General features: G+C 46.9%; 20 non-coding genes across 20 annotated transcripts; 13 read left to right on the top strand and 7 right to left on the bottom strand.

Annotated features, from left to right (window-relative positions):
• Window positions 1-357: 357 nt before the first annotated feature.
• On the top strand, window positions 358-521 carry LOC135019254 (U1 spliceosomal RNA). Its single transcript, XR_010216846.1, has one exon. It is a non-coding gene; the product is annotated as a U1 spliceosomal RNA (small nuclear RNA).
• Window positions 522-7,150: 6,629 nt separating this feature from the next.
• LOC135019514 (U5 spliceosomal RNA) lies at window positions 7,151-7,266 on the bottom strand. Its single transcript, XR_010217062.1, has one exon. It is a non-coding gene; the product is annotated as a U5 spliceosomal RNA (small nuclear RNA).
• A 275-nt stretch (window positions 7,267-7,541) lies between these two features.
• Window positions 7,542-7,657, bottom strand: LOC135019469 (U5 spliceosomal RNA). Its single transcript, XR_010217018.1, has one exon. It is a non-coding gene; the product is annotated as a U5 spliceosomal RNA (small nuclear RNA).
• A 286-nt stretch (window positions 7,658-7,943) lies between these two features.
• On the bottom strand, window positions 7,944-8,059 carry LOC135019501 (U5 spliceosomal RNA). Its single transcript, XR_010217050.1, has one exon. It is a non-coding gene; the product is annotated as a U5 spliceosomal RNA (small nuclear RNA).
• Window positions 8,060-8,329: 270 nt separating this feature from the next.
• LOC135019500 (U5 spliceosomal RNA) lies at window positions 8,330-8,445 on the bottom strand. The gene has a single exon (XR_010217049.1). It is a non-coding gene; the product is annotated as a U5 spliceosomal RNA (small nuclear RNA).
• Window positions 8,446-8,589: 144 nt separating this feature from the next.
• Window positions 8,590-8,753, top strand: LOC135019271 (U1 spliceosomal RNA). Its single transcript, XR_010216862.1, has one exon. It is a non-coding gene; the product is annotated as a U1 spliceosomal RNA (small nuclear RNA).
• Window positions 8,754-13,573: 4,820 nt separating this feature from the next.
• Window positions 13,574-13,686, bottom strand: LOC135019530 (U5 spliceosomal RNA). The gene has a single exon (XR_010217078.1). It is a non-coding gene; the product is annotated as a U5 spliceosomal RNA (small nuclear RNA).
• Window positions 13,687-13,972: 286 nt separating this feature from the next.
• LOC135019534 (U5 spliceosomal RNA) lies at window positions 13,973-14,089 on the bottom strand. Its single transcript, XR_010217082.1, has one exon. It is a non-coding gene; the product is annotated as a U5 spliceosomal RNA (small nuclear RNA).
• Window positions 14,090-14,359: 270 nt separating this feature from the next.
• On the bottom strand, window positions 14,360-14,475 carry LOC135019494 (U5 spliceosomal RNA). Its single transcript, XR_010217043.1, has one exon. It is a non-coding gene; the product is annotated as a U5 spliceosomal RNA (small nuclear RNA).
• Window positions 14,476-14,619: 144 nt separating this feature from the next.
• LOC135019151 (U1 spliceosomal RNA) lies at window positions 14,620-14,783 on the top strand. Its single transcript, XR_010216746.1, has one exon. It is a non-coding gene; the product is annotated as a U1 spliceosomal RNA (small nuclear RNA).
• Window positions 14,784-14,935: 152 nt separating this feature from the next.
• Window positions 14,936-15,098, top strand: LOC135019415 (U1 spliceosomal RNA). Its single transcript, XR_010216981.1, has one exon. It is a non-coding gene; the product is annotated as a U1 spliceosomal RNA (small nuclear RNA).
• A 674-nt stretch (window positions 15,099-15,772) lies between these two features.
• LOC135019260 (U1 spliceosomal RNA) lies at window positions 15,773-15,936 on the top strand. The gene has a single exon (XR_010216852.1). It is a non-coding gene; the product is annotated as a U1 spliceosomal RNA (small nuclear RNA).
• Window positions 15,937-16,088: 152 nt separating this feature from the next.
• LOC135019367 (U1 spliceosomal RNA) lies at window positions 16,089-16,251 on the top strand. The gene has a single exon (XR_010216944.1). It is a non-coding gene; the product is annotated as a U1 spliceosomal RNA (small nuclear RNA).
• Window positions 16,252-16,922: 671 nt separating this feature from the next.
• LOC135019538 (U1 spliceosomal RNA) lies at window positions 16,923-17,086 on the top strand. The gene has a single exon (XR_010217086.1). It is a non-coding gene; the product is annotated as a U1 spliceosomal RNA (small nuclear RNA).
• Window positions 17,087-17,238: 152 nt separating this feature from the next.
• LOC135019427 (U1 spliceosomal RNA) lies at window positions 17,239-17,401 on the top strand. The gene has a single exon (XR_010216991.1). It is a non-coding gene; the product is annotated as a U1 spliceosomal RNA (small nuclear RNA).
• A 674-nt stretch (window positions 17,402-18,075) lies between these two features.
• LOC135019239 (U1 spliceosomal RNA) lies at window positions 18,076-18,238 on the top strand. The gene has a single exon (XR_010216832.1). It is a non-coding gene; the product is annotated as a U1 spliceosomal RNA (small nuclear RNA).
• A 972-nt stretch (window positions 18,239-19,210) lies between these two features.
• LOC135019216 (U1 spliceosomal RNA) lies at window positions 19,211-19,374 on the top strand. The gene has a single exon (XR_010216809.1). It is a non-coding gene; the product is annotated as a U1 spliceosomal RNA (small nuclear RNA).
• Window positions 19,375-19,526: 152 nt separating this feature from the next.
• LOC135019263 (U1 spliceosomal RNA) lies at window positions 19,527-19,689 on the top strand. Its single transcript, XR_010216855.1, has one exon. It is a non-coding gene; the product is annotated as a U1 spliceosomal RNA (small nuclear RNA).
• A 670-nt stretch (window positions 19,690-20,359) lies between these two features.
• On the top strand, window positions 20,360-20,524 carry LOC135019320 (U1 spliceosomal RNA). Its single transcript, XR_010216908.1, has one exon. It is a non-coding gene; the product is annotated as a U1 spliceosomal RNA (small nuclear RNA).
• Window positions 20,525-20,673: 149 nt separating this feature from the next.
• LOC135019291 (U1 spliceosomal RNA) lies at window positions 20,674-20,836 on the top strand. The gene has a single exon (XR_010216880.1). It is a non-coding gene; the product is annotated as a U1 spliceosomal RNA (small nuclear RNA).
• Window positions 20,837-21,462: the final 626 nt, after the last annotated feature.

The raw sequence follows: 21,462 nt of genomic DNA, 5'->3' as shown, positions 1-21,462 counted from the left end.
GGTCATCCAAGCGCCGCAAAAGGCCGCCATGCCCTGCACACCCCTTTTTTATTTTCATATGCAGACGAGGGTTGAAGCCAACTTTGACCCACTGCTTGGATGACATCACCATATGCAAATCCATCTGCTGCAGGCCTTCCCCCAGGAATGCTTGCACTAGTAGTTGCATTTGATTTGTTGTTTGGGGGTGCTTCAGTATTAGGCAGCCTTCTGCCCTCCCATGTTCATCTGAAAATATGTGTTCTCCCTGCAGTTGTTGTCCCCAGATGAGAGTTCCCTTGTGTTGCCTCAGTTGAATCTCCTTTACTTGACAGAGATGTGCCTGAGCAGCGGCCCTCCCCAGCCCTATCCCAAATCATACTTATTTTGCATAGGAGATACCATGGTCATGAAGATTGTTCTCCCAGGGTGAGGTTCATTCATTGCACTCTGGGTATGCTGACCCCTGTGATTTCCCCAAATGTGGGAAACTCGACTGCATTATTTGTGGTAGTGGGGGACTGCGTTTGTGCTTTCCTCTGGTCAGCTCTGGTAAAAGTCAGATTTCTTTGTCTCAGATCTTCCTCTAGCCTTGTTCTTCTTTCGAGAGTTCCCTTGTGCTGCCTCAGTTGGATCTCCTTCACTTGACAGGGGGTGCCCGAGCAGCAATCCTCCACAGCTCTAGCCCAACTCCTACTTACCTGCCAGGTGAGATACTATGATCTTCACTGTTAGGGCAATCAGGATGTGGAATTCCCTGCCTGGGAAGGTGGTAATGGCGGACTCTGTAATTGGATTTAAAAAAGGAATGGATACATTTCTGAATGAAAAAGCTATCCAAGGTTATAATACTTAAAATATCAACATGGTTAATCCGGGGGTAACATGAGTTATAGTAGCTAACTAGTCATAAAACATTATTCAGCAAGTATGTAGAATCATCACAACTTAAAACAGGTTGAACACGATGGGCAATTTGCCTCTATTCAACCTCAAAAACTATGTTACTATATGTTACTATATTACTATGTTACTGTAGTATACAGAACACCACAATGTAATGAGCAGTGATAGTGAGCACTGATGAGGATACTAGAACTGACACTGAGCAGCAAGATGCAGCACTGGACTATTAGTAATGTACTGTAGTATGCTGAGCACCACAATGCAGCACAAGACAATGAGCAGTGATACTGAGCACTGATGAGGATACTACTGAGAACTGACACTGAGCAGGAGAGACACACTACTAGTATTACTGAGCAGCAATAAGTAACCACTGATACTGAGCACTGATATTGAGATTTCCACTGAGAGAACATAGCCACGTCCTCTCCGCTCTCTCTTCAATGCACGAGTAAAAATGGCGGCAACGCGCAGCTCTTTATATGGAATCCGAATCTCGCGAGAATCCGACAGCGGGATGATGACATTTTCCCTTGTTCAGGTTTTCCGAGTCAGGCGGGAACAACCGAGCCTGCCTCGGACCAGTGTAAACCACGTGGAGTTCGTCGGGAATTCGGTTCTCGGAGAACCGAACCCGCTCCTCTCTACCTTATACCCATCAATTTTTTTATTTTCAATCTAAGCCCCTGCAGTTTTCTGTAAGCATCTGCTTCGCTATGATGATCAACAAGTCACAAGGGCAAACACTCAGGGCTTGAGGCGTAGATCTTAGGACCAGCTGCTACAAGCATGGCAGAGGTGTCACTATCACTGGTGACACCCAGAGAGGTGGCGAGGGAGATTGTAATGCAGGGCGCGCAGATAAGCAGTGCAATGGTAAAAAGGAGGCATGGTTTCATAGGTAGGGGCGTGGCCTGGTGGCCTGAATCTACATTTTGTTGCTCCGGGTGTCCCGGGGGTTGGGGGCTGCACCCGGGGACTAGTGTGTGTGCGGTGCTGGCTCCTGCACAGTGACAGGGCATGGCCACCCAGCATGACGCCTCCATTCTTGACCATGCTGTAATTGCAGTCGCACTGCAGTTCAGCGTGATCATAAAAAATGGTGTAGCCTCCTGCTGGTGCAGACTGTATGTGCGCGCAGGAAGCCGCCACCATTTTTGTGATCACAGCGGCTGAATGTGATGTCATACAGCCGCTGTGACCACGCCCCCTGTGTCTCCTCCGTTGCAGACCCCATTTTGAAGCCTTGCCCCCGCACCGCTCCATCCCTGACTTGGAAATGGAGTGTTGCTGACCCCCCTCTCCCCCCCCCGCCCCGATTGACAGGCAGAGGCGATCGCATTCTCTGCGGGGTGCCGCAGAAAATGCAGGCACATGCGTATGCTGTTAGCAAATTTTGCAGTTGGATCGCTTATTGTGATTGCATTCCAACCTGAATCAGGCCCTATTACCTATCACAATGCGCTGCGGGCAGTACAAAATTGGGTTAATATAGGAGTAAAACTCCCAGACCTGTGCTCCTTAACTGTACCTGGTGGCTAGTGGAGCGGCTGCCCAGTAATCAGTGTCCACGCCAGTGCGCACACGGTCCACCCCCTACGGCCACGCTCCCCTTCATCAGCGGCCTCGTGATCCGGAAGGGCGGTGTGTGTGTGACTGACCTTAGGAAGAAACTGGAGCCTCCGCTGCAGTGACCCAGCAACCAGGGCACGGGAGTATACAGCGCCGCTGGGAGTGATGAAGCTGCAGTAAAGATGTCTATTAGACCTAGCCTGCTGCAGCCCTTGTAGATTCTCATAAAACAAGTTCTTCTTTTCTTGTCAAAATTAATAGCTAAGAATAGGCTGCCTGAGGCAGGCCCCTGTTAAGTGGCCTGCTACTGAAGGCACCAACTACAAACTGAGCTCCCTGTTCATGGAAGCGAGGTTATAGAGGAGGATGCGCTGAGCATCTTGGGAACAGTCAAAAGCTTTGAGCCGGTTGGTGCCTCAGATCAAGATCCTACTCTACACCCCAATGTGAATCCTTGTGGAGTCCAGTGTACCCCACAGAAGAAATTAATGTGTCACACCCATTGGCAGCAACCTTAGAATAGCTGCTGACGGGCACAATTGAGAAAGGAAGGGGGGGGGGGGGACATTTGAATCCAGCACATAGATGCAATTCAAATATGTAATTTGTACCTTCCTATTTTAAAATATAATGGATGAACCTCACCCTGTGAGAACAATCTTCATGATCAAGAGATCTCATATGCAAAATAAGTATGAGTTGGGATAGGGCTGGGGAGGGTGGCTGCTCGGGCAGCCCCTCCCCCGTCAAGTTAAGGAGATTCAACTGAGGACGCACAAGGGAACTCTCGTCTGGGGACACCAACTGCAGGGAGACCACATCTGTTCAGATGAACATGGGAGGGTGGAAGGCTGCCTAATATTGAAGCACCATCAAATATCAAACCATATGCAACAACTAGTACAAGCATTCCTGGGGGAAGGTCTGCAGAAGACGGATTTGCATACGGTGATGTCATCCAAGATGTGGGCCAAAGTTGGCTGGAACCCTCATCTGCATATGAAAAGAGAAAAGGGGCATGCAGGGCATGGCGGCCTTTTGCGGTGCTTGGATGACCCCTAGTTCGCATTAAACACCCCCCACCCTCCTTTGGTGTGGGGCTCATGTTGGCCATGCCCCATCCCCTGAAGCATTCAAGCTGATTTCTTGCAGCAGCTGGGCACTGTAACAGCTCCAGAGCTGTTCTGTAAGGCAAGTAAAAGGGTGTGGGCCCTGCAGCACCACCTGTAGTTCGCATTGTGCGTTGGAAGGCACAAAGTAAGCAGACGGGAGGAGAAGTCAGGATAGTGCGCAAGGGCATCCTTTTCTCTTAGTCCGTAGAGGATGCTGGGGTCACATTAAGAACCATGGGGTATAGACGGGATCCGCAAGAGACATGGGCACTTTAAGACTTTCAAAGGGTGTGAACTGGCTCCTCCCTCTATGCCCCTCCTCCAGACTCCAGTTATAGGAACTGTGCCCAGGGAGACGGACATTTCGAGGAAAGGATTTATTGTTAAACTAAGGTGAGCATCTTACCAGCTCACACCTTAAGCATGCCGCAGAACGTGGCATTCAACAGAACACAAGCCAACGGCATGAACAATTGCAGCAAAAAGCTGACCAGAACCATAACATAACATGTGTATAACCACAAGTAATAACTGCAGACACAGTATGGACTGGGACGGGTGCCCAGCATCCTCTACGGACTAAGAGAAAAGGATTTACCAGTAGGTATTAAAATCCTATTTTCTCATACGACCTAGAGGATGCTGGGGTCACATTAAGAACCATGGGGTTATACCAAAGCTCTTGAACGGGTGGGAGAGTGCGTACGACTCTGCAGCACCGAATGACCCAACTTGAGGTTATCATCAGCCAAGGTATCAAACTTGTAAAACTTAGCAAAAGTGTTTACTAAATAGCTGCTCGGCAAAGTTGCAATGCCGAGACTCCCCGACCAGCTGCCCAGGATGAACCCACCTTTCTAGTAGAATGGGTCTTCACCTAATTCAGTAATGGCAATCCTGCCATGGAATGAGCATGCTGAATCTTACCACAGATCCAGCGCATAATGGTCTACATGGAAGCAGGACACCCAATCCTGTTGGGAGCATACAGGACAAACAGAGCCTCTGTTTTCCTAATCTGAACCGTTCTGGTGACATAAATTTTCAAAGTTCTGACCACAGCCAGAGACTTTGACTCAACGAAGGTGTCAGTGGCCAAAGGCACCATGTGGAAAGATGAACCACCTTCGGCAGAAATTGTTGACGTGTCCTCAATTCTGCTCTATCTTCATGAAAGATCAAATAAAGGCTCTTGTGATACTGCATGGTTTGTACTGTTTTCCATGTGCTCCCAGATCTTTCAAGCAAGTAGCATGGTCAAGAAAGTTCTGTTTGAAAAGAAACAACATTTACTGTCATTGTTATAGAATTTGGGAGAAAAAACAAGAAGAAATCTGCACTGTTGACGCACTGGACAGAATGAATGAATCATAAAATATAACCTTTATTAAGTATGTATTAAAATTGGATAAATATTAATATTATTATCCCAAACTGCAGTGAAACATAAATGTTAAAATCACAGAACTAACATACATGTGCATAAGAAGAATAAAGAGATGTGAAAAAAAGGTTTAAAAAGCGTGTCCGTGTGTGATTATTTTTGAAGGCACAACCCTGGCGGGGTTGTTTATATAGATATATATGTTGCTAATAATCACTTTCTAGCGTAATGTTATTAAATAGCTGTTAGTATCTATGTCGTCAGGTACCACTGGGTCGTATCCTATATACTCCCTTCACTCAATAGGGGTTACCTCCCGGGAAGCCATCCCCATTGGCGAATTTGTGGGGGTGATTGAGTATAACCGGTAAGCTAACCTCCAATTTGTGGGGTGCTTAGGTAGATGGGGATCACTTATTTCTCTGTGTCCCCTAAGACTATATTCCTAAATTCAATACCACAGGGGGATAGCTTTCTATATCGGATAAGGAATCACTTGATAGGGAAATCTCTATGGATCATGGAAAGATCATATTTATTAATATCCAAACTAAAAAAATGATGAATAGCTTTAATTTAGCTGTTTAGATATAGTTAATTGGCGAGATATACCAACAGGTGCGGTTGCCTTAAGGAATATGGCAATTCCAATATAAATAGCAGCCCTCCTTCATATAATCAGCCAGATCTTATTAAATCTGGTCCAGATATAGCCGTTCAGATATACTTAATTGACAACATATATCAATCGGTGGGGTTGCCTTAAGGAATATAGCAATTCCAATTCTCATATAAATAGCAACCTTCCTTCATATATTCAGCCAGATCTTATTTAATCTGATCTAGGCGTAGGCAATAATGCTTTCCTTAGAGGTATAGCCACCTCAATTCTTATTAAGAAGCAAAGTGTCTGTCATAATGGTTTATCCAATTCATCTAAGAAATAATATATTCCATGTGTCAGAGATTCATTACTCTCTATTTACACTGTTAAAGAGTTAATTCTTATTATGTTACAGTGTAATGAAATTATCATATAGGGAGATGTGGCAATTCCATGTGCTATATATATAATAACCCTTAGTGGTCCAGATTCCACAATGAGGAATTTTCTTATAAACCGCTGAAACACACAGCTGTTTGACTGACTTCCAAATATATCTATCTCACTTTGTAACAGTCTTATGATAGAGAAACTGTTACATATTCGGTCACTTAGTTATCTAAAGGTAAACAGACTCAGTGTGAGGGTAATATAATATATCAAATGCGCTGTCAATAATCGTGGTAACTGGTGTAATAATGTGGTATATTGAGTATGCTAGTAAGGCATATAACTGCTCTCCAGCCTTTAAGTGTTACCAATCAATTTGTTACACTGTAAAGGATTTATGGTGTCCTGTTAGGACATGCAGCTGCTAGGCTGACTCAAAGATTTATCCATTTGTAACAATTATGTAACAGTTATATACATGTTACTGGTATTACATAGAAATAGTATGACACAGGCCAGCAGTCCCATGTGTCTAGATTCCACAATAGGAGATTTTCTTTGTCTTATAAACTGCTGGAACACACAGCTGCTAGACTGACTTCAAATATATATATTACTTTGTAACAGTCTTATAGTAAAGAGACTGTTACACACTGTCATTTAGTTATCTCAAGGTTAGCAGATTCTGTGTGAGGATAGTGTTCTGTTAGAACATGCAGCTGCTAGGCTGACTCATAGAAAATGTATCCATTTGTAACAAATGACACATACAGCATTAAATTAATATCTATAGCAGCCCATGTGACATCTCTACTCTTATCATAATTGTCTGGTTATTGCCAATCTGGACAGCAGGAGTGATATATATTCACTAGTCCCAATATCCCATCATATAAATATACCCACACTGATATACTTTCTTATCAAGAGTTATTAGTAGCTATCTGTATGCACTTTAGACATTGTAATTGCTAAGTGACATCATATCTAGTGTATTCCTTTCTTATAGCTCAGCTTCTATTCCCTATTAGTGGAGACTAACAGCTAACATCATAATCATATATTTTTGTTTTATAACATTTCACATGAGTCAAATACACGCGGACACGCCGTGCCCTACACATGTGTTTCACTGCATCTATGGCAACTTACATTAAAGCTAACAAGAAAGCACACTCGTTCTGTCTTTAAACTGATAAAAGAAACCCCAATAATATGGGGCATACAAAAATTGAGATAAAACTCAGTTTTGCTCCTCTCCACGGAAATCTTTAATAAAAGGCGAAATATTTGTTAGTTCTGAAGAGAAACCAGAGCATGACCAAGATTCCACCTGTCGCCTGAGTGCCATGCCAGCAGTTCTCATTGAGCTCAAAGTGAGCACCCAATTTGAAAGAAAGAAAGCAGATTTCTCACCAGGCTTCCCCTAGCTATAAACATGGTTTGTACTCTTTTCCATGTGTTCCCAGATCTTTCAAGCAATTAGTATAGTCAAGAAAGTTCTGTTTGAAAAGAAACAAACATTTACTGTCATTTCTATGCAAATGAGCTTACATTAAAGCACACTCGTTCTATCTTTAAACAGATAAAATAAAACCCCAATAAGATGGGGCATGCAAAATTTGAGATAAAACTCAGTTTTGCTCCTCTCCACGGAAATCTTTAGTAAAAGGCGAAAGATTTGTTCGTTCTGAAGAGAAACCAGAGCATGACCAAGATTCCACCTGTCGCCTGAGTGCCATGCCAGCAGTCCTCATTCAGCTCAAAGTGAGCACCCAATTTGAAAGAAAGAAAGCAGATTTCTCACCAGGCTTCCCCTTGCTATAAGCATGGTTTGTACTCTTTTCCATGTGCTCCCAGATCTTTCAAGCAAGTAGCATGGTCAAGAAAGTTCTGTTTGAAAAGAAACAGACATTTACTATCATTGTTATACAAATAAACTTACATTAAAGCCAACAAGAAAGCACACTCGTTCTGTCTTTAAACTGATAAAAGAAACCCCAATAATATGGGGCATGCAAAAATTGAGATAAAACTCAGTTTTGCTCCTCTCCACGGAAATCTTTAATAAAAGGCGAAAGATTTGTTCATTCTGAAGAGAAACCAGAGCATGACCAAGATTCCACCTGTCGCCTGAGTGCCATGCCAGCAGTCCTCATTCAGATCAAAGTGAGCGCCCAATTTGAAAGAAAGCAGATTTCTCACCTGGCTTCTCCTTGCTATAAGCATGGTTTGTACTGTATTCCATGTGCTCCCAGATCTTTCAAGCAAGTAGCATGGTCAAGAAAGTTCTGTTTGAAAAGAAACAAACATTTACTGTAATTTCTATGCAAATGAGCTTTCATTAAAGCACACTCATTCTATCTTTAAACCGATAAAAGAAAATCCAAAAAGATGGGGCATGCAAAAATTGAGGTAAAACTCAGTTTTGCTCCTCTCCACGGAAATCTTTAGTAAAAGGCGAAAGATTTGTTCGTTCTGAAGAGAAACCAGAGCATGACCAAGATTTTCATCTGAAAATATGTGTTCTCCCTGCAGTTGTTGTCCCCAGATGAGAGTTCCCTTGTGCTGCCTCAGTTGAATCTCCTTTACTTGACAGAGATGTGCCTGAGCAGCGGCCCTCCCCAGCCCTATCCCAAATCATACTTATTTTGCATAGGAGATACCATGGTCATGAAGATTGTTCTCCCAGGGTGAGGTTCATTCATTGCATTCTGGGTATGCTGACCCCTGTGATTTCCCCAAATGTGGGAAACTCGACTGCATTATTTGTGGTAGTGGGGGACTGTGTTTGTGCTTTCCTCTGGTCAGCTCTGGTAAAAGTCAGATTTCTTTGTCTCAGATCTTCCTCTAGCCTTGTTCTTCTTTCGAGAGTTCCCTTGTGCTGCCTCAGTTGGATCTCCTTCACTTGACAGGGGGTGCCCGAGCAGCAATCCTCCACAGCTCTAGCCCAACTCCTACTTACCTGCCAGGTGAGATACTATGATCTTCACTGTTAGGGCAATCAGGATGTGGAATTCCCTGCCAGGGAAGGTGGTAATGGCGGACTCTGTAATTGGATTTAAAAAAGGAATGGATACATTTCTGAATGAAAAAGCTATCTAAGGTTATAATACTTAAAATATCAACATGGTTAATCCGGGGGTAACATGAGTTATAGTAGCTAACTAGTCATAAAACATTATTCAGCAAGTATGTAGAATCATCACAACTTAAAACAGGTTGAACACGATGGGCAATTTGCCTCTATTCAACCTCAAAAACTATGTTACTATATGTTACTATATTACTATGTTACTGTAGTATACAGAAAACCAAAATGCAATGAACAGTGATAGTGAGCACTGATGAGGATACTAGAACTGACACTGAGCAGCAAGATGCAGCACTGGACTATTAGTAATGTACTGTAGTATGCTGAGCACCACAATGCAGCACAAGACAATGAGCAGTGATACTGAGCACTGATGAGGATACTACTGAGAACTGACACTGAGCAGGAGAGACACACTACTAGTATTACTGAGCAGCAATAAGTAACCACTGATACTGAGCACTGATATTGAGATTTCCACTGAGAGAACATAGCCACGTCCATTCCGCTCTCTCTTCAAAGCACGAGTAAAAATGGCGGCAACAAGCAGCTCTTTATATGGAATCCGAATCTCGCGAGAATCCGACAGCGGGATGATGACATTTTCCCTTGTTCAGGTTTTCCGAGTCAGGCGGGAACAACCGAGCCTGCCTCGGACCAGTGTAAACAACGTGGAGTTCGTGGGGAATTCGGTTCTCGGAGAACCGAACCCGCTCCTCTCTACCTTATACCCATCAATTTTTTTATTTTCAATCTAAGCCCCTGCAGTTTTCTGTAAGCATCTGCTTCGCTATGATGATCAACAAGTCACAAGGGCAAACACTCAGGGCTTGAGGCGTAGATCTTAGGACCAGCTGCTACAAGCATGGCAGAGGTGTCACTATCACTGGTGACACCCAGAGAGGTGGCGAGGGAGATTGTAATGCAGTGCGCGCAGATAAGCAGCGCAATGGTAAAAAGGAGGCATGGTTTCATAGGTAGGGGCGTGGCCTGGTGGCCTGAATCTACATTTTGTTGCTCCGGGTGTCCCGGGGGTTGGGGGCTGCACCCGGGGACTAGTTTGTGAGCAGTGCTGGCTCCTGCACAGTGAAAGGGCATGGCCACCCAGCATGACGCCTCCCTTCTTGACCATGCTGTAATTGCAGTCGCACTGCAGTTCAGCGTGATCATAAAAAATGGTGTAGCCTCCTGCTGGTGCAGACTGTATGTGCGCGCAGGAAGCCGCCACCATTTTTGTGATCACAGCGGCTGAATGTGATGTCATACAGCCGCTGTGACCACGCCCCCTGTGTCTCCTCCGTTGCAGACCCCATTTTAAAGCCTTGCCCCCGCACCGCTCCATCCCTGACTTGGAAATGGAGTGTTGCTGACCCACCTATCCCCCCCCCGCCCCGATTGACAGGCAGAGGCGATCGCATTCTCTGCGGGGTGCCGCAGAAAATGCAGGCACATGCGTATGCTCTTAGCAATTTTTGCAGTTGGATCGCTTATTGTGATTGCAATCCAACCTGAATCAGGCCCTATTACCTATCACAATGCGCTGCGGGCAGTACAAAATTGGGTTAATATAGGAGAAAAACCCCCAGACCTGTGCTCCTTAACTGTACCTGGTGGCTAGTGGAGCGGCTGCCCAGTAATCAGTGTCCACGCCAGTGCGCACACGGTCCACCCCCTACGGCCACGCTCCCCTTCATCAGCGGCCTCGTGATCCGGAAGGGTGGTGTGTGTGTGACTGACCTTAGGATGAAACCGGACCCTCCGCTGCAGTGACCCAGCAACCAGGGCACGGGAGTATACAGCGCCGCTGGGAGTGATGAAGCTGCAGTAAAGATGTCTATTAGACCTAGCCTGCTGCAGCCCTTGTAGATTCTCATAAAACAAGTTCTTCTTTTCTTGTCAAAATTTATAGCTAAGAATAGGCTGCCTGAGGCAGGCCCCTGTTAAGTGGCCTGCTACTGAAGGCACCAACTACAAACTGAGCTCCCTGTTCATGGAAGCGGGGTTATAGAGGAGAATGCACTGAGCATCTTGGGAACAGTCAAAAGCTTTGAGCCGGTTGGTGCCTCAGATCAAGATCCTACTCTACACCCCAATGTGAATCCTTGTGGAGTCCAGTGTACCCCACAGAAGAAATTAATGTGTCACACCCATTGGCAGCAACCTTAGAATAGCTGCTGACGGGCACAATTGAGAAAGGAAGGGGGGGGGGGGACATTTGAATCCAGCACATAAATGCAATTCAAATATGTAATTTGTACCTTCCTATTTTAAAATATAATGGATGAACCTCACCCTGTGATAACAATCTTCATGATCAAGAGATCTCATATGCAAAATAAGTATGAGTTGGGATAGGGCTGGGGAGGGTGGCTGCTCGGGCAGCCCCTCCCCCGTCAAGTTAAGGAGATTCAACTGAGGAAGCACAAGGGAACTCTCGTCTGGGGACAACAACTGCAGGGAGACCACATCTTTTCAGATGAACATGGGAGGGCGGAAGGCTGCCTAATACTGAAGCACCATCAAATATCAAACCATATGCAACATCTAGTACAAGCCTTCCTGGGGGAAGGTCTGCAGCAGACGGATTTGCATACAGTGATGTTATTCAAGCAGTGGGCCAAAGTTGGCTGGAACCCTCATCTGCATATGAAAAGAGAAAAGGGGCGTGCAGGGCATGGCGGCCTTTTGCAGTGCTTGGATGACCCCTAGTTCTCATTAAACACCCCCACCCTCCTTTGGTGTGGGGCTCATGTTGGCCATGCCCCATCCCCTGAAGCATTCAAGCTGATTTCTTGCAGCAGCTGGGCACTGTAACAGCTCCAGAGCTGTTCTGTAAGGCAAGTAAAAGGGTGTGGGCCCTGCAGCACCACCTGTAGTTTGCATTGTGCGTTGGAAGGCACAAAGTAAGCAGACGGGAGGAGAAGTCAGGATAGTGCGCAAGGGCATCCTTTTCTCTTAGTCCGTAGAGGATGCTGGGGTCACATTAAGAACCATGGGGTATAGACGGGATCCGCAAGAGACATGGGCACTTTAAGACTATCAAAGGGTGTGAACTGGCTCCTCCCTCTATGCCCCTCCTCCAGACTCCAGTTATAGGAACTGTGCCCATGGAGACGGACATTTCGAGGAAAGGATTTATTGTTAAACTAAGGTGAGCATCTTACCAGCTCACACCTTAAGCATGCCGCAGAACGTGGCATTCAACAGAACACAAGCCAACGGCATGAACAATTGCAGCAAAAAGCTGACCAGAACCATAACACAACATGTGTATAACCACAAGTAATAACTGCAGACACAGTATGGACTGGGACGGGTGCCCAGCATCCTCTACAGACTAAGAGAAAAGGATTTACCGGTAGGTATTAAAATCCTATTTTCTCATACGACCTAGAGGATGCTGGGGTCACATTAAGAACCATGGGGTTATACCAAAGCTCTTGAACGGGTGGAAGAGTGCGTACGACTCTGCAGCACCGAATGACCCAACTTGAAGTTATCATCGGCCAAGGTATCAAACTTGTAAAACTTAGCAAAAGTGTTTACTAAATAGCTGCTCGGCAAAGTTGCAATGCCGAGACTCCCCGACCAGCTGCCCAGGATGAACCCACCTTTCTAGTAGAATGGGTCTTCACCTAATTCAGTAACGGCAATCCTGCCATGGAATGAGCATGCTGAATCTTACCACAGATCCAGCGCATAATGGTCTACATGGAAGCAGGCCACCCAATCCTGTTGGGAGCATACAGGACAAACAGAGCCTCTGTTTTCCTAATCTGAACCGTTCTGGTGACATAAATTTTCAAAGTTCTGACCACAGCCAGAGACTTTGACTCAACGAAGGTGTCAGTGGCCAAAGGCACCATGTGGAAAGATGAGCCACCTTCGGCAGAAATTGTTGACGTGTCCTCAATTCTGCTCTATCTTCATGAAAGATCAAATAAAGGCTCTTGTGATACTGCATGGTTTGTACTGTTTTCCATGTGCTCCCAGATCTTTCAAGCAAGTAGCATGGTCAAGAAAGTTCTGTTTGAAAAGAAACAAACATTTACTGTCATTGTTATGCAAATAAACTTACATTAAAGCTAACAAGAAAGCAAACTCGTTCTGTCTTTAAACTGATAAAAGAAACCCCAATAATATGGGCATACCTCCCAACTTTGTCGGCTCGCAAAGAGGGACACACGCGCGGCGAAGTCGCGCGCGCTCCCAAAAAGGGTGTGGCCTAAGTAAAAGGGGGCGTGGCTTCGCGGGAGGACCCGCGATCGCGAGTCACGCCCCCGTTTTCGGCACTGAGCGGGCATGCCCAGCGCTCTGTGAGCCGCTGGCATGCCACCTCTCCCTCTGACTTCAGTGAATAGACGCTGTGCGCATGCGCACAGCGTCTATTCACCGCTGCTCTGCTAAGCAGTGCAGCGACAGACAGAGCCTCCCAATTGTCCTCCCCACCGCGGGACACTGCGGCCCGCAGGTGGGACAGCGGGACAGTCCCCAAAAAACGGGACTGTCCCGCGAAAATCGGGACAGTTGGGAGGTATGATATGGGGCATGCAAAAATTGAGATAAAACTCAGTTTTGCTCCTCTCCACGGAAATCTTTAGTAAAAGGCGAAAGATTTGTTCGTTCTGAAGAGAAACCAGAGCATGACCAAGATTCCACCTGTCGCCTGAGTGCCATGCCAGCAGTCCTCATTCAGCTCAAAGTGAGCACCCAATTTGAAAGAAAGAAAGCAGATTTCTCACCAGGCTTCCCCTTGCTATAAACATGGTTTGTACTCTTTTCCATGTGCTCCCAGATCTTTCAAGCAATTAGTATGGTCAAGAAAGTTCTGCTTGAAAAGAAACAGACATTTATTGTCATTGTTATGCAAATAAACTTACATTAAAGCTAACAAGAAAGCACACTCGTTCTGTCTTTAAACTGATAAAAGAAACCCCAATAATATGGGGCATGCAAAAATTGAGATAAAATTCAGTTTTGCTTCTCTCCACGGATAATCTTTAATAAAAGGCGAAAGATTTGTTCGTTCTGAAGAGAAACCAGAGCATGACCAAGATTCCACCTGTCGCCTGAGTGCTGTGCCAGCAGTCCTCATTCAGATCAAAGTGAGCGCCCAATTTGAAAGAAAGCAGATTTCTCACCTGGCTTCTCCTTGCTATAAGCATGGTTTGTACTGTATTCCATGTGCTCCCAGATCTTTAAAGCAAGTAGCATGGTCAAGAAAGTTCTGTTTGAACATAAATAAACATTTACTGTCATTTCTATGCAAATGAGCTTACATTAAAGCACACTCATTCTATCTTTAAACCGGTAAAAGAAACCCCAAAAAGATGGGGCATGCAAAAATTGAGATTAAACTCGGTTTTGCTCCTCTCCACGGAAATCTTTAGTAAGAGGCGAAAGATTTGTTCGTTCTGAAGAGAAACCAGAGCATGACCAAGATTTTTATATGAAAATATGTGTTCTCCCTGCAGTTGTTGTCCCCAGATGAGAGTTCCCTTGTGCTGCCTCAGCTGAATCTCCTTTACTTGACAGAGATGTGCCTGAGCAGCGGCCCTCCCCAGCCCTATCCCAAATCATACTTATTTTGCATAGGCGATACCATGGTCATGAAGATTGTTCTCCCAGGGTGAGGTTCATTCATTGCATTCTGGGTATGCTGACCCCTGTGATTTCCCCAAATGTGGGAAACTCGACTGCATTATTTGTGGTAGTGGGGGACTGTGTTTGTGCTTTCCTCTGGTCAGCTCTGGTAAAAGTCAGATTTATTTGTCTCAGATCTTCCTCTAGCCTTGTTCTTCTTTCGAGAGTTCCCTTGTGCTGCCTCAGTTGGATCTCTTTCACTTGACAGGGGGGTGCCCGAGTAGCGACCCTCCCCAGCTCTAGCCCAACTCCTACTTACCTGCCAGGTGAGATACTATGATCATGAAGGTGCTTCTCCCAGGGCAAGGCTCACCCATTGCACTCTGGGTGTGGTGCCCCTGCGATTTCCCCAAATGTGGGAAGCTTGACTGCATAATTTGTGTTTCCCCTGGTCGGCTCTCGTATAATTCAGATCTCTTTGTCTCAGGTCTCTCTCCAGCCTAGTTTGCTGTCTGTTTCCACTTCTTTTTTCATGAGCCCCTCCCTTTTATACCCTTGTGCACTATCCTGACTTCTCCTCTTGTCTGCTTACTTTGTGCCTTCCAATGCACAATGCAAACTACTGGTAGTGCTGCAGGGCCCACACCCTTTTACTTGCCGTACAGAGCAGCTCTGGAGCTGTTACAGTGCCCAGCTGCTGCAAGAAATCAGCTTGAATGCTTCAGGGGCTGGGGCATAGCCAACATGAGCCCCACACCGAAGGAGGGTGGAGGTGTTTAATGCGAACTAGGGGTCATCCAAGCGCCGCAAAAGGCCGCTATGCCCTGCACGCCCCTTTTCTCTTTTCATATGCAGACGAGGGTTGAAGCCAACTTTGACCCACTGCTTGGATGACATCACCGTATGCAAATCCATCTGCTGCAGGCCTTCCCCCAGGAATGCTTGCACTAGTTGTTGCATTTGGTTTGTTGTTTGGGGGTGCTTCATTATTAGGCAGCCTTCTGCCCTCCCATGTTCATCTGAAAATATGTGTTCTCCCTGCAGTTGTTGTCCCCAGATGAGAGTTCCCTTGTGCTGCCTCAGTTGAATCTCCTTTACTTGACAGAGATGTGCCTGAGCAGCGGCCCTCCCCAGCCCTATCCCAAATCATACTTATTTTGCATAGGAGATACCATGGTCATGAAGATTGTTCTCCCAGGGTGAGGTTCATTCATTGCATTCTGGGTATGCTGACCCCTGTGATTTCCCCAAATGTGGGAAACTCGACTGCATTATTTGTGGTAGTGGGGGACTGTGTTTGTGCTTTCCTCTGGTCAGCTCTGGTAAAAGTCAGATTTATTTGTCTCAGATCTTCCTCTAGCCTTGTTCTTCTTTCGAGAGTTCCCTTGTGCTGCCTCAGTTGAATCTCCTTCACTTGACAGGGGGGTACCCGAGCAGCGACCCTCCCCAGCTCTAGCCCAACTTCTACTTACCTGCCAGGTGAGATACTATGATCATGTAGGTGCTTCTCCCAGGGCAAGGCTCACCCATTGCACTCTGGGTGTGCTGCTCCTGCGATTTCCCCAAATGTGGGAAACTTGACTGCATAATTTGTGTTTCCCCTGGTCGGCTCTCGTATAATTCAGATCTCTTTGTCTCAGGTCTCTCTCCAGCCTAGTTTGCTGTCTGTTTCAACTTCTCTTTTCTTGAGCCGCTCCCTTCTATGCCCTTGCGCACTATCCTGACTTCTCCCGTCTGCTTACTTTGTGCCTTCCAATGCACAATGCAAACTACAGGTAGTGCTGCAGGGCCCACACCCTTTTACTTGCCGTTCAGAGCAGCTCTGGAGCTGTTACAGTGCCCAGCTGCTGCAAGAAATCAGCTTGAATGCTTCAGGGGCTGGGGCATAGCCAACATGAGCCCCACACCGAAGGAGGGTGGAGGTGTTTAATGCGAACTAGGGGTCATCCAAGCGCCGCAAAAGGCCGCCATGCCCTGCACGCCCCTTTTCTCTTTTCATATGCAGACGAGGGTTGAAGCCAACTTTGACCCACTGCTTGGATGACATCACCATATGCAAATCCATCTGCTGCAGGCCTTCCCCCAGGAATGCTTGTACTAGTTGTTGCATTTGGTTTGTTGTTTGGGGGTGCTTCAGTATTAGGCTGCCTTCTGCCCTCCCATGTTTATCTGAAAATATGTGTTTTCCCTGCAGTTGTTGTCCCCAGATGAGAGTTCCCTTGTGCTGCCTCAGTTGAATCTCCTTTACTTGACAGAGATGTGCCTGAGCAGCGGCCCTCCCCAGCCCTATCCCAAATCATACTTATTTTGCATAGGCGATACCATGGTCATGAAGATTGTTCTCCCAGGGTGAGGTTCATTCATTGCATTCTGGGTATGCTGACCCCTGTGATTTCCCCAAATGTGGGAAACTCAACTGCATTATTTGTGGTAGTGGGGGACTGTGTTTGTGCTTTCCTCTGGACAGCTCTGGTAAAAGTCTGATTTATTTGTCTCAGATCTTCCTCTAGCCTTGTTCTTCTTTCGAGAGTTCCCTTGTGCTGCCTCAGTTGGATCTCTTTCACTTGACAGGGGGGTTCCCGAGCAGCGACCCTCCCCAGCTCTAGCCCAACTCCTACTTACTTGCCAGGTGAGATACTATGATCATGAAGGTGCTTCTCCCAGGGCAAGGCTCACCCATTGCACTCTGGGTGTGGTGCCCCTGCGATTTCCCCAAATGTGGGAAGCTTGACTGCATAATTTGTGTTTCCCCTGGTCGGCTCTCGTATAATTCAGATCTCTTTGTCTCAGGTCTCTCTCCAGCCTAGTTTGCTGTCTGTTTCCACTTCTTTTTTCATGAGCCCCTCCCTTTTATACCCTTGTGCACTATCCTGACTTCTCCTCCTGTCTGCTTACTTTGTGCCTTCCAATGCACAATGCAAACTACAGGTAGTGCTGTAGGGCCCACACCCTTTTACTTGCCGTACAGAGCAGCTCTGGAGCTGTTACAGTGCCCAGCTACTGCAAGAAATCAGCTTGAATGCTTCAGGGGCTGGGGCACAGCCAACATGAGCCCCACACCGAAGGAGGGTGGAGGTGTTTAATGTGAACTAGGGGTCATCCAAGCGCCGCAAAAGGCCGCCATGCCCTGCACGCCCCTTTTCTCTTTTCATATGCAGACGAGGGTTGAAGCCAACTTTGACCCACTGCTTGGATGACATCACCGTATGCAAATCCATCTGCTGCAGGCCTTCCCCCAGGAATGCTTGCACTAGTTGTTGCATTTGGTTTGTTGTTTGGGGGTGCTTCAGTATTAGGCAGCCTTCTGCCCTCCCATGTTCATCTGAAAATATGTGTTCTCCCTGCAGTTGTTGTCCCCAGATGAGAGTTCCCTTGTGCTGCCTCAGTTGAATCTCCTTTACTTGACAGAGATGTGCCTGAGCAGCGGCCCTCCCCAGCCCTATCCCAAATCATACTTATTTTGCATAGGAGATACCATGGTCATGAAGATTGTTCTCCCAGGGTGAGGTTCATTCATTGCATTCTGGGTATGCTGACCCCTGTAATTTCCAAAATGTGGGAAACTCGACTGCATTATTTGTGGTAGTGGGGGACTGTGTTTGTGCTTTCCTCTGGTCAGCTCTGGTAAAAGTCAGATTTATTTGTCTCAGATCTTCCTCTAGCCTTGTTCTTCTTTCGAGAGTTTCCTTGTGCTGCCTCAGTTGGATCTCTTTCACTTGACAGAGGGGTGCCCGAGCAGCGACCCTCCCCAGCTCTAGCCCAACTCCTACTTACCTGCTAGGTGAGATACTATGATCATGAAGGTGCTTCTTCCAGGGCAAGGCTCACCCATTGCACTCTGATTTCCCCAAATGTGGGAAGCTTGACTGCATAATTTGTGTTTCCCCTGGTCGGCTCTCGTATAATTCAGATCTCTTTGTCTCAGGTCTCTCTCCAGCCTAGTTTGCTGTCTGTTTCCACTTCTTTTTTCATGAGCCCCTCCTTTTTATACCCTTGTGCACTATCCTGACTTCTCCTCCTGTCTGCTTACTTTGTGCCTTCCAATGCACAATGCAAACTACAGGTAGTGCTGCAGGGCCCACACCCTTTTACTTGCCGTACAGAGCAGCTCTGGAGCTGTTACAGTGCCCAGCTGCTGCAAGAAATCAGCTTGAATGCTTCAGGGGCTGGGGCATAGCCAACATGAGCCCCACACCGAAGGAGGGTGGAGGTGTTTAATGCGAACTAGGGGTCATCCAAGCGCCGCAAAAGGCCGCCATGCCCTGCACGCCCCTTTTCTCTTTTCATATGCAGACGAGGGTTGAAGCCAACTTTGACCCACTGCTTGGATGACATCACCGTATGCAAATCCATCTGCTGCAGGCCTTCCCCCAGGAATGCTTGCACTAGTTGTTGCATTTGGTTTGTTGTTTGGGGGTGCTTCAGTATTAGGCAGCCTTCTGCCCTCCCATGTTCATCTGAAAATATGTGTTCTCCCTGCAGTTGTTGTCCCCAGATGAGAGTTCCCTTGTGCTGCCTCAGTTGAATCTCCTTTACTTGACAGAGATGTGCCTGAGCAGCGGCCCTCCCCAGCCCTATCCCAAATCATACTTATTTTGCATAGGAGATACCATGGTCATGAAGATTGTTCTCCCACGGTGAGGTTCATTCATTGCATTCTGGGTATGCTGACCCCTGTGATTTCCCCAAATGTGGGAAACTCGACTGCTTTATTTGTGGTAGTGGGGGACTGTGTTTGTGCTTTCCTCTGGTCAGCTCTGGTAAAAGTCAGATTTCTTTGTCTCAGATCTTCCTTTAGCCTTGTTCTTTTTTCGAGAGTTCCCTTGTGCTGCCTCAGTTGGATCTCCTTCACTTGACAGGGGGGTACCCGAGCAGCGACCCTCCCCAGCTCTAGCCCAACTTCTACTTACCTGGCAGGTGAGATACTATGATCATGTAGGTGCTTCTCCCAGGGCAAGGCTCACCCATTGCACTCTGGGTGTGCTGCTCCTGCGATTTCCCCAAATGTGGGAAACTTGACTGCATAATTTGTGTTTCCCCTGGTCGGCTCTCGTATAATTCAGATCTCTTTGTCTCAGGTCTCTCTCCAGCCTAGTTTGCTGTCTGTTTCAACTTCTCTTTTCTTGAGCCGCTCCCTTCTATGCCCTTGCGCACTATCCTGACTTCTCCCGTCTGCTTACTTTGTGCCTTCCAATGCACAATGCAAACTACAGGTAGTGCTGCAGGGCCCACACCCTTTTACTTGCCGTTCAGAGCAGCTCTGGAGCTGTTACAGTGCCCAGCTGCTGCAATAAATCAGCTTGAATGCTTGAGGGGATGGGGCATGGCCAACATGAGCCCCACACCAAAGGAGGGTGGGGTGTTTAATGCGAACTAGGGGTCATCCAAGCACCGCAAAAGGCCGCCATGCCCTGCACGCCCCTTTTCTCTTTTCATATGCAGATGAGGGTTGAAGCCAACTTTGACCCACTGCTTGGATGACATCACCGTATGCAAATCCGTCTTCTGCAGAACTTCCCCCAGGAATGCTTGCACTAGTTGTTGCATTTGGTTTGTTGTTTGGGGGTGCTTCAGTATTAGGCAGCCTTCTGCCCTCCCATGTTCATCTGAAAATATGTGTTCTCCCTGCAGTTGTTGTCCCCAGATGAGAGTTCCCTTGTGCTGCCTCAGTTGAATCTCCTTTACTTGACAGAGATGTGCATGAGCAGCGGCCCTCCCCAGCCCTATCCCAAATCATACTTATTTTGCATAGGAGATACCATGGTCATGAAGATTACTCTCCCAGGGTGAGGTTCATTCATTGCATTCTGGGTATGCTGACCCCTGTGATTTCCCCAAATGTGGGAAACGCGACTGCTTTATTTGTTGGTAGTGGGGGACTGTGTTTGTGTTTTCCTCTAATCTCTGGTAAAAGTCAGATTTCTTTGTTTCAGATCTTCCTCTAGCCTTGTTCTTCTTTCGAGAGTTTCCTTGTGCTGCCTCAGTTGGATCTCCTTCACTTGACAGGGGGGTGCCCGAGCAGCGACCCTCCCCAGCTCTAGCCCAACTCCTACTTACCTGCCAGGTGAGATACTATGATCATGAAGGTGCTTCTCCCAGGGCAAGGCTCACCCATTGCACTCTGGGTGTGCTGCCCCTGCGATTTCCCCAAATGTGGGAAACTTGACTGCATAATTTGTGTTTCCCCTGGTCAGGTCTCGTATAATTCAGATCTCTTTGTCTCAGGTCTCTCTCCAGCCTAGTTTGCTGTCTGTTTCCACTTCTCTTTTCTTGAGCCGCTCCCTTCTATGCCCTTGCGCACTATCCTGACTTCTCCTCCTTTCTGCTTACTTTGTGCCTTCCAACGCACAATGCGAACTACAGGTAGTGCTGCAGGGCCCACACCCTTTTACTTGCCTTACAGAGCAGCTCTGGAGCTGTTACAGTGCCCAGCTGCTGCAAGAAATCAGCTTGAATGCTTCAGGGGCTGGGGCATAGCCAACATGAGCCCTACACCGAAGGAGGGTGGAGGTGTTTAATGCAAACTAGGGGTCAGCCAAGTGCCGCAAAAGGCCACCATGCCCTGCACGCCCCTTTTCTCTTTTCATATGCAGACGAGGGTTGAAGCCGACTTTGACCCACTGCTTGGATGACATCACCATATGCAAATCTATCTGCTGCAGGCCTTCCCCCAGGAATGCTTGCACTAGTTGTTGCATTTGGTTTGTTGTTTGGGGGTGCTTCAGTATTAGGCAGCCTTCTGCCCTCCCATGTTCATCTGAAAATATGTGTTCTCCCTGCAGTTGTTGTCCCCAGATGAGAGTTCCCTTGTGCTGCCTCAGTTGAATCTCCTTTACTT

Source organism: Pseudophryne corroboree, unplaced genomic scaffold (assembly GCF_028390025.1).
Source record: "Pseudophryne corroboree isolate aPseCor3 unplaced genomic scaffold, aPseCor3.hap2 scaffold_334, whole genome shotgun sequence".
In the NCBI taxonomy this organism is placed as follows: domain Eukaryota; kingdom Metazoa; phylum Chordata; class Amphibia; order Anura; family Myobatrachidae; genus Pseudophryne; species Pseudophryne corroboree.
The sequence above is the reverse complement of the archived record's forward strand: the minus strand, read 5'-3'. Positions and strand labels throughout refer to the sequence as shown.